This window comes from Dama dama, chromosome 32, assembly GCF_033118175.1.
Source record: "Dama dama isolate Ldn47 chromosome 32, ASM3311817v1, whole genome shotgun sequence".
NCBI classification, from domain to species: Eukaryota; Metazoa; Chordata; class Mammalia; order Artiodactyla; family Cervidae; genus Dama; species Dama dama.
The window spans coordinates 8,070,829-8,082,190 of record NC_083712.1 but is presented as its reverse complement, the minus strand read 5'-3'; the positions used below and the strand labels follow the sequence as shown (position 1 = coordinate 8,082,190).

General features: G+C 38.1%; 1 pseudogene; it reads right to left on the bottom strand.

The window, feature by feature from the left end:
* Positions 1-7,942: 7,942 nt before the first annotated feature.
* LOC133050661 (olfactory receptor 5M5-like) lies at positions 7,943-8,881 on the bottom strand (annotated as a pseudogene).
* Positions 8,882-11,362: the final 2,481 nt, after the last annotated feature.

Sequence of the window (11,362 nt, the reverse complement as noted above, 5' to 3'; positions counted from 1 at the left end):
GAAAACAGAATCAACTGAACTAAAAGTTAGAATCACAGAGGCATCTTTCTGGTTTGAATATGCCTCTGTGTTCTCCACCTCTGATTAAGAAAGTTCATTGCTTCTCTCTAAGCTGAGAAAGATAACCACATTTCTAGCAGAATATGAAAAGTAGAGACCCACTCTTAAAGCAAATCTCAGAAGGACTTAGGAGCAGTAGCCATGAGTGTGACATTGGGAATCAGCCCTCTTGAGATTCACTGGAACACCTGGGATCAAAGGAAATCATATGTCTCAGTCTTATTCTCCATAATTTCAAACCTCTATTTGTCCTAAAACTTTATGAAGACACACAAAAAATTTAAACTTGAAATTCTGATGAGAGATTGATTTTATGTTTTCCTTTTTGGGCTTCCCTGGTGACTCAGAGATTAAAGCGTCTGCCTCCAATGCGGGAGACCCGGGTTCAGTCCCTGGGTTGGCAAGATCCCCTGGAGAAGGAAATGGTAACCCACTTCAGTATTCTTGCCTGGAGAATCCCATGGACGGAGAAGCCAGGCCACCGGGCCGCAAAGAGTCGGATACGACTGAGCGACTTCACTTTCACTTTCTTTTTCTTTTGTACTGAAACTGTCTCCTATCCAAAATCCGGAGCTCTTCTCAGTGTCTTTCTTGATTAATGTAGATATCTTGGGCAGTTCAGCTGTGAACAAGATTCTGAAACTGAAAAGTGATTGCAAACACCTTTTGTGTAGGTAATTTGAGTCCTTAAAAAAAAAAAAAAAAAAAAAAAAAAAGAATCAGTGACTAACTCTTGAAGTTTCAGCTAGAGATAGAGGTTCCTCTAAAGGAACAGTGAATCTTGTCTTTTGCCATTTGGCTAATACGCCTCAGGGTAGGGTAGGGTTTGAATTCCTGCCTTCACAAACCCTGTTGACTGCTGTTTCAGTTGTAAATAGCTGCTGTTCCTCAAACTGAAGAGCCAGTTTGTCTTTCCTTCCTTCACTATTTTGTTAAACTGCTGGGGTCCAGCCTTGGCAGGATCCAGGGGATACCCTCAGGATGAACGGCTTCGGCGAGAGAGAGAGGACACGTGAGACCAGCCTTGATAGGGCCAAGTCTGCGAGGGAGAGAGAGAGAGAGAGAATGACCAGACGGGGGTGTTTGCAGGGTCTGACAGAGTCTGGCAATGCTTTATTTTTTACTGTGGCTTTTATACCCTAAATTAGTACATTTCTAAGGGGAAGATAGTTTAACATTACATCAGCTTGTTCTTCATGAAACCAGGGTGTTTTCTGCATACTTCTTTGTTTATGAGGGTCTTGTACATTATCTTCTGGCCTTGGGGCCTATTGACATTTTACGACCTAGGTGAATGCAAAGCTGTTTTCCATAATCTATTCTTTAATGAACACAAAGGTCCGTCCTTTTGCAGAAGTTATCAGTTAAATTTATCTAAAAGGTTTACCACACAAAGAATCTGCAGCTCCAGGGAGGCAGCCCCTGTTTAGCATTCCTGGTTAAAATTAACAATTTTAAACTCTTATTTTTCTAAATCTTTAACTATAACCACTTTTAGAATAATATTTTTATGTTCTCTGATAGGGCTTCCTCACCCCCGAAGGGCTCTGTGCCTACTAGGGCCTTTGTGTGATCAGGTTCTTTATGCTGTTTTATGATTAGGGTATTATAAGCAATCATGCATATTAGTACCAAGGGCATAAACACATTTGCCAAACAAACTAAAATACCAGCAAAGGAGTTTAAATTGAAACACTCCTTTCACCCTGGATAATCTCATAAAATACCACCACCTGGGAAACTTATTGATTAAAGTTCTAAATTGACTCTTATTTGGAAAGAAATCGGGGAAGGCCTTCTGCCTGTGTCACAGAAATTAGGGAGTAGTCTATTGAAGCAGGCATCAGAAAGACAGAGATCATCTTTAAGGTGAGCGCCGGGGGCAGCTTTTCAGAATCCCCGAAAACCTGATCCGCCTTGCCCATCAGGTTTTCTCCCTGGTGACCTTGTCATGGGTGGGATCTCGTGTGCGGCTCCGGCATTAAACATTCTCAGCTTTCCCTAAGTCAGTGCTTTCCCTGTTCTCATCAGGTTTTGGTTAGTCATGGAACTAATTGAAAGGTGGAAATTGAAAAATTTCCAAAGATGCCTTCTGTGCCTCCACGGTTTGACCTCCATCCTCCATGCTGTCTTACCTCTCTGCCCGGTCCTTGACTGACACACTCTACTTTCGTTACTTACTGACATTGCTATTGTGACAACAAGATTGCAAACCCTTGTGAGCAGAGGTGTGATTTCCACAGCTAGCAGAGTCCCTGGAGATGAGAACTGAGAATAAATGTATGCTACATAATTTAAGGAGTGTGCAGTGTGTATTTAATTCAGTGACTACAACAAATCTTAGTTTCCCCCAGCACTTCATTGAACACATAATCTCATCCTTCAAAACTGGAAGTCTACAGGGAGAGGATATGGAATGAGTGACTAACTTGTTTAAAAACCACAGGAAAGAAAACAGAATGAGAGTAATTATTCACAGGAAACAGCACTGAGTACGTAATATGTGCCAGCATGAGGCTTAGCCTTCAACAAGCATTAACTCTGTTAATCCTCACAAGCTCTGTGGGTTCTTAGTATTAATACCTTCATTTTGCAAATGGGAAACTGAACAAGTAGAGATTAAATAACTTTTCCTGGTTCCTATAGTTTATAAATTGTGGGGCTGGGATCAAACAGATTACTAGACAGTCTTTGATAACATCCTGCTTAGGAAAGAAATGTGAAGTCCACACATTGCTGTCTATTCTCTTCATATAATGATATTCATTCATGCATTAATCCATTCATTCCTCCATCCATATAGTTATCAAATATTCAGAGAAAATCTTTTTGCCACTCTGTGGTCAATGGAGAAAGTTTAAGAAAAAGATAAAAGGTGGTTTTGTTCCTTCAAATATTTCTGTCTCTTGGTGAGAAGGATGAGGCTTAGAAGTTGTAAAATCAGATTTTAAATAATTTAAAATGAATGAAAATGATGTTGAAAACTGGAAGGGAGTAGACCTTTCACTACTCAAAAAACTATAATACAAAGGACACAGTTGTAGTTTATCAACTGAACAGATATTTATAGAGGACATCTATATTCCAGGTTTTTGGATACATTCTGACATTAAATTAGTGAGCCAAGTCAAACATGGACCATAGACCTGGCCCTCATGACACTGAGAATACTGGGGATAATATAATCATGAGTCAATAACAGTGATAATATTAAAATGACAGTTGCAAAATTTCTATGAACTAAAGTTATATGATATTGTGAGAACATATGCTAAGAGGATGTGACTTTAAGAGATCAGTCATGGAGGCACTGAAAATGCAAAAGGATATATATATATAACTAAGTCCCAAAAAACTCTGAGACTGAAAATTAGCAGATTAAAATAGATTATATCTTACCCACAGAGAAATAACAAATAACTTGGTAGAGCATCCATTTGTACTAACAAACTAAAAGAAGCCAGACAATAATATATTTTAAGTGCTGAAAGCAAATATCTGTCTTTCTACATTCATACTCAAATGATTTTTTCTTTGAGAATGGACAAGTGATATTCTCAGATAACTAGAAAGAGAGGTACTTTCACTGAAAGAACTGATGAAGGGTTTATAACATGCAGAAGAAAACTGAACCATAAATGAAGAGTGGGAGCAAAGAGAATTGTGAGAGAAACATTGATAAACCTCACTATAGTTAAAGGAATATGGATATGAAATCATGTTTAATATAGTTATAATTCTAATCACACATGATATAGATAATATTTAAACTTCATTATTAAAAATTTATTGTGAATGATGCATTCTCTATCTGTAAATGAAAGCTTATAATTTAGAAGCAGAATGTATTCATAATTAATATATCCTAAGTTCCTTTAATTATTTAATAGCAAAATAGATACACTGATTAACAAAGATTAAGTTAAGACAAGAATGCATATATGATGTAAGTGAATTTATTAAACACAGAAAATAGAATGGGTCATAATCAAATAAGGATTAAAAGGAAAAGAAACATAAAATATGCTTTAATTCACACTAGGTAGATGGGAAAAAAACACACACACACACAAAGAAAATTTGTGAAAAGCGCAAACTAAGTTGTTAGAAAATATTCAAAAGTGTCAATATCCACAATAAAATAAAGAGCACAGTGATTAAAAGGACTCAGGACCTGAAAATGAAATAGTCAAAATATACATAATAAGCATAACAAAACAAAAACAATAAAATACTGCTGAATACATGTGAATATCAGACAAATTTGACTTTTAGACTTTATACATGATAAAAGGGATAGAAACTATAAATGATAAAAGGAATAATACTACCTCAGTACTTGACATTATCTAGTAATAAAACCTCAATATTTTAAAATATAGAAAAATAGGCAAATCTACATTATGTTTCTCCATTTTTATATATGAAAATTCAAACAATTGTAAGGATACTGAAGATCTGGGGAAAAAGCCACTATGTGGACATAACAGAACTCTGTTCTGCTCAATTCTTATCTCTTATTAACACTTTTCAGCATCATAGGTTTTCCCCCAGGTATGCCTCAGGAGGAGATGCCAAAAATGAGCCGTAGACTCCATGATATGGAGAAGTGCACTATATGAGTTTTTAAATATAAGAAACAAAACTAAGGTCATGGTATCCTGTTCCATTCAGTTCAGTTCTGTCGCTCAGTCATGTCCAACTCCTTGCAACCCCATGAATCACAGGACGCCAGGCCTCCCTGTCCATCACAAACTCCCGGAGTTTACTCAAACTCATGCCCATCGAGTCGGTGATGCCACCCAGCCATCTCATCCTCTGTTGTCCCCTTCTCCTCCTGCCCCCAATCCCTCCCAGCATCAGGGTCTTTTCCAGTGAGTCAACACTTCGCATGAGGTGGCCAAAGTACTGGAGTTTCAGTTTCAGCATCAGTCCTTCCAATGAACACCCAGGGCTGATCTCCTTTAGGATGGACTGGTTGGATCTCCTTGCAGTCCAAGGGACTCGCAAGAGTCTTCTCCAACACCACAGTTCAAAAGCATCAATTTTTTGGTGCTCAGCTTTCTTCAGAGTCCAACTCTCACATCCATACATGACCACTGGAAAAACCATAGCCTTGACCAGACAGACCTTTGTTGGCAAAGTAATGTCTCTCTCTCTTTTTTTAATATGCTATCTAGTTTGGTCATAACTTTCCTTCCAAGGAATAAGCGTCTTTTAATTTCATGGCTGCAGTCATCATCTGCAGTGATTTTGGAGCCCCCAAAAATAAAGTCTGACATTGTTTCCACTGTCTTCCCATCTATTTCCCATGAGGTGATGGGACCAGATGCCATGATCTTAGTTTTCTGAATGTTAAGCTTTAAGCCAACTTTTTCACTCTCCTCTTTCACTCTCATTAAGAGGCTTTTTAGTTCCTCTTCACTTTCTGTCAGGAGGGTGGTGTCATCTGAATATCTGAGGTTATTGATATTTCTCCTGGCAATCTTGATTCCAGCTTGTGCTTCTTTCAGCCCAGCGTTTCTCATGATGTACTCTGCATGTAAGTTAAATAAGCAGGGTGGCAATATGCATTACTTCATAGCATATAGATGGGGAAACAATGGAAACAGTGACAGACTTTATTTTCTTGGGCTCCAAAATCACTGCAAATGTTGACTACAGCCATGAAATTATTATTTTTTTTCTTTCTTTTTTTTTTATTAGTTGGATGCTAATTACTTCACAACATTTCAGTGGGTTTTGTCATACATTGATATGAATCAGCCATAGAGTTACACGTATTCCCCATCCCGATCCCCCCTCCCACCTCCCTCTCCACCCGATTCCTCTGGGTCTTCCCAGTGCACCAGGCCCGAGCACTTGTCTCATGCATCCCACCTGGGCTGGTGATCTGTTTCACCATAGATAGTATACATGCTGTTCTTTTGAAACATCCCACCCTCACCTTCTCCCACAGAGTTCAAAAGTCTGTTCTGTATTTCTGTGTCTCTTTTTCTGTTTTGTATATAGGGTTGTCGTTACCATCTTTCTAAATTCCATATATATGTGTTAGTATGCTGTAATGTTCTTTATCTTTCTGGCTTACTTCACTCTGTATAATGGGCTCCAGTTTCATCCATCTCATTAGAACTGGTTCAAATGAATTCTTTTTAATGGCTGAATAATATTCCATGGTGTATATGTACCACAGCTTCCTTATCCATTCATCTGCTGATGGACATCTAGGTTGTTTCCATGTCCTGGCTATTATAAACTGTGCTGCGATGAACATTGGGGTGCACGTGTCTCTTTCAGATCTGGTTTCCTCAGTGTGTATGCTCAGAAGTGGGATTGCTGGGTCATATGGCAGTTCTATTTCCAGTTTTTTAAGAAATCTCCACACTGTTCTCCATAGTGGTACAGCCATGAAATTAAAAGACACTTGTTCCTTGGAAGAAAAGCTATGACAAACCTAGACAGCATATTAAAAAGCAGAGATATTACTTTGCCAACAAAGGTCCATCTAGTCATATCTATGGTTTTTCCAGTAGTCATGTACAGATGTGACAGTTAGACCAGAAAGAAAGCTGAGTATCAAAGAAATGGTGCTTTTGAACTGTGGTGTTGGAGAAGACTTTTGAGAGTCACTTGGACTGCAAGGAGATCCAACCAATCAATCCTAAAGAAAATCAGTCTGGAATAGTCATTGAAAGAACTGATGCTGAAGCTCAAATACTTTGGCCACCTGATGCAAACAACTGACTCATTGGAAAAGACCCTGATGCTGGGAAAGATGGAAGGCAGGAGGAGAAGGGGATGACAGAGGATGAAATGGTTGGGTGCCAGCACTGATTCGATGAATTCGAGTTTGAGCAAGCTCCAAAAGTTGGTGATAGACAGGGAAGCCTGGCAGACTGCAGTCCATGGGGTCACAAAGAATTGGACATGACAGAGTGACTGAACTAGCGGACTAACTGATAAAACCAAAAGACCTGTTCTTATAGCTCAGGGAGGGCTGTCAATATTCTGAAATAACTTAAATGGGAAAGCAGTTTGAAAAATGTAGATACATGGATTTGTATAACTGAGTCACTTTGCTGTGAAACTAACACAACATTGTTAATCAACTATGCTCCAATATAAACATAATTAAAAAGATGAAAAACATGGCATTGCATGAAGATATTTCTTGTTAGTTATACTGACACTGGTGGCTTTTATAGTAATTAATATTTTGGCTGTGCATTTGAAATAGTTCATAGCAAAAAAAGTGAAACCACAAGACTAGTTTTATGTTAGGGATGTAAATTGGTTTAGAACATAAAAAGAGCAATAAAATATTCAATAGGTTATATAATATTTACATCAAAAGTCTTTTGAGTGAGGAGTATATTGGATCAGTACTATCATGTAAAGGTATGACTTAGAGTAATAACCTGAGATTTCCCAATGTATTCATTCCTATATAATTTGAATAAAATAAAGCAAAAGAAACAAGCTAATAGATAAATACATGCATAGTTGACAAGGTCCTGGAAAAGAGATTGGAAAACATTAAGCTCTGGAAATCTAACAAATTGCCATTGCTCTAGCATCATTTTGTAGCTGTGTCTGTTAAAAATCTGTAATCTTATAGGAAATGTGGATGGAATAATCTGTCCCTAATTAATTTTATAGAACAAAGCCAATGCTATTTGATCTTCTGTTTTAATTCATATGTGGTATTATTTTAGTACACTGAGTCATAGCTAACAATTAAAAAAAAATTCTTCCAAGTTTCATAAGGTGAATTGCAAAAGAAAGAGAATAGTCCATAGACAAAGTGATTTGTTAATTTAAAGTGCTAACTAATTGATCAGAGAAAATGGATATACTACATACTTGTGGCCAAATGTCTACTCTATTTGGCAAATATATTCTCTTGAACCATTCTCCTCATTGCTTTTTTAACATCTTTGTTTCAAAGGCTGTTGATCAAAGGGTTTAGCATAGGACTCAAAAAGATGTAAATCACAGCAAGAATTTTACCCTCTTCAACAGCTGTCTCAGAAGAGGGCCTCAGACACATGCAGAACAGTGTCCCATAAAAGACACTGACAGCTGTCAGATGGGACCCACAGGTAGAGAAGAACTTTCATCTCCCTTCTGCAGAGCGAATACGAAGAATGGCTGGGAAGGTGAAAATGTAGGAGATGAGGATTATGGTGAGAGAACATGTGAGGTTGGAACCAGTCCCCACAAACATGGCAGTCTCTTTGACGTAAGTATCAGAGCAGGCCAGGACTAAGAGAGGTGAGTCTGCACAGTAAAAGTGGTTGATTTCATTGGGTCCACAGAAGGTGAGATGGAGCATCAGGATGGTCTGGGTAAGACCATTTGCAAAGCCATAAATATAAGGAGCAGCAACGAGAGGGAGGCAGACACCTTGGGACATCTTGCTGGCATATAACTAGGGTTTGCAGATGGCTACATAGTGATTGTAAGCCATCGCTGTGAGCATATAATAATCTGCAATCCCCAAGGCAATGAAAAAGTGGAACTGTGTAAAGCAGCCAAGGAAGGAAATGTTTTTCCTCTTGGATAAGAAATGAACCAGCATCTGAGGAGTGACATTGGTGGCATAACAGAGATCTACAAAGGAGAGGTGGCTGAGGAAGAAGTACATTGGAGTCTGAAGCTTTGAGTCAGTTCTGATTAACAAAATCATGCCCACATTGCCGACAACTGTGATCATGTAGATGACTAGGGAGACCACAAAAAGGACAGGCTGCAAGTCAGCTCGATCTGCCAGTCCCAGGAGGATAAACTCAGTCACCTCTGTGTAGTTTTCCTTTAACATTGTGTTTGCTCAGCTTTCAGTGAGATCTAATGTAAAGGAAATAAAAATGAATTTGTCTTTTATCATTTTTCCATTGTTCACATCATTTCATCTGATGCCTACTCCTCTCAAACTTGTAAATACTTATGGCATAAAGAAGAAATCTGACAGACATCCTTGGTAATACAGTGGTTAAAACTTCACCTTCCAATGCAGAGGATAAGAGTTTGATCCCCAGTTAGGGATCTAAGATATCACATGCCTCTTGGCAAACAATATTATAAGAAATTCAGTAAAGACTTAAGAAATGGTCTACATCAAAAAAAAATTCTTTAAAAACAGAAATCTTTAATCCATTTTGAGTTTATTTTTGTGTATGGTGTTAGAAAGTGTTCTAGTTTCATTCTTTTACAAGTGGTTGACCAGTTTTCCCAGCACCACTTGTTAAAGAGGTTGTCTTTTTTCCATTGTATATCCTTGCCTCCTTTGTCAAAGATAAGGTGTCCATAGGTTCGTGGATTCATCTCTGGGCTTTCTACTCTGTTCCATTGATCTATATTTCTGTCTTTGTGCCAGTACCATAGTGTCTTGATGACTGTGGCTTTGTAGTAGAGTCTGAAGTCAGGCAGGTTGATTCCTCCAGTTCCATTCTTTCTCAAGATTACTTTGGCTATTCGAGGTTTTTTGTATTTCCATACAAATTGTGAAATTCTTTGTTCTAGTTCTGTGAAAAATACTGTTGGTAGCTTGATAGGGATTGCATTGAATCTATAGATTGCTTTGGGTAGAATAGCCATTTTGACAATATTGATTCTTCCAATCCATGAACACGGTATGTTTCTCCATCTGTTTGATAAATAAATGCTGGAGAGGGTGTGGAGAAAAGGGAACCCTCTTACACTGTTGGTGGGAATGCAAACTAGTACAGCCACTATGTAAAACAGTGTGGAGATTTCTTAAAAAACTGGAAATAGAACTGCCATATGACCCAGCAATCCCACTTCTGGGCATACACACTGAGGAAACCAGATCTGAAAGAGACACGTGCACCCCAATGTTCATCGCAGCACTGTTTATAATAGCCAGGACATGGAAGCAACCTAGATGCCCATCAGCAGATGAATGGATAAGGAAGCTATGGTACATATACACCACGGAATATTACTCAGCCGTTAAAAAGAATTCATTTGAATCAGTTCTAATGAGATGGATGAAACTGGAGCCCATTATACAGAGTGAAGTAAGCCAGAAAGATAAAGAACATTACAGCATACTAACACATATATATATGGAACTTAGAAAGATGGTAACGATAACCCTATATGCAAAACAGAAAAAGAGACACAGAAATACAGAACAGACTTTTGAACTCTGTGGGAGAATGTGAGGGTGGGATGTTTCAAAAGAACAGCATGTATACTATCTATGGTGAAACAGATCACCAGCCCAGGTGGGATGCATGAGACAAGTGCTCGGGCCTGGTGCACTGGGAAGACCCAGAGGAATCGGGTGGAGAGGGAGGTGGGAGGGGGGATCGGAATGGGGAATACGTGTAACTCTATGGCTGATTCATATCAATGTATGACAAAACCCACTGAAATGTTGTGAAGTAATTAGCCTCCAACTAATAAAAAAAAATTAAAAAAAAAAAACAAAACAAAAACAGAAATCACCTAGTAAGCATGCATTAATGTTTTCAATATTTAACTTTAAAAGTATAGTTCCTTTCCGCTTCACTGGTGGCTCAAGTCATTAAAGAATCTGCCTACTATGTGGAAGATATGGGTTTGATCCCTGGTTGGGTAAGAGCCCATGAAAAAGGAAATGAGAACCCACTCCAGTAACCTTGCCTGGAGAATTCCATGTACAGAGGATCCTGGCGGGTTACAGTCCATCGGGTCGCAAATGCTTGGACATGACTGAGTGACTAACAACAAAAGGAAGGAGAGTTCCTTTGCATAAAAACAGTCATATTTTCAAATGTGTTTCTGTATTTCTTTTCATAGTTGAAGTTTTTATCTTTCCTACAAATCATTATCATTAATTGGTCACGTTCAATTCCTTTAAACATTGCTTTCCTTTGAAATTATAATCCTTTGATTTCAGTATAATTTTATGTGGTATCTAAAACATCAGCAATTGAAATATTTATTCACAGCGGAGTGAATTTAAGGTGTGGAATAAATAGATCCTTATAGAACCAGTTTCTATCTGCCACTCTAACCTCAAGGTCATTTTCAACCTAGTCCCTCATCCTGTGTTACATGTTCATTTTTTCTACTCTTGCATATCTCCAGAGGCCCTCACATTAACAAATCTTGCTTAACTTTTAACACATCTCTGGATATACTTAGATTATTATATTGCAGCCAATTATTGAGGGCAAAAATTGGTTCATGGGACATAAAAGTAAATAAGTGATTTTCTATAAAAACAGATAAGCATATAATATATAAATAGTATGTGCATATTTTTATACATATTGGTGGTATCAACTATTAA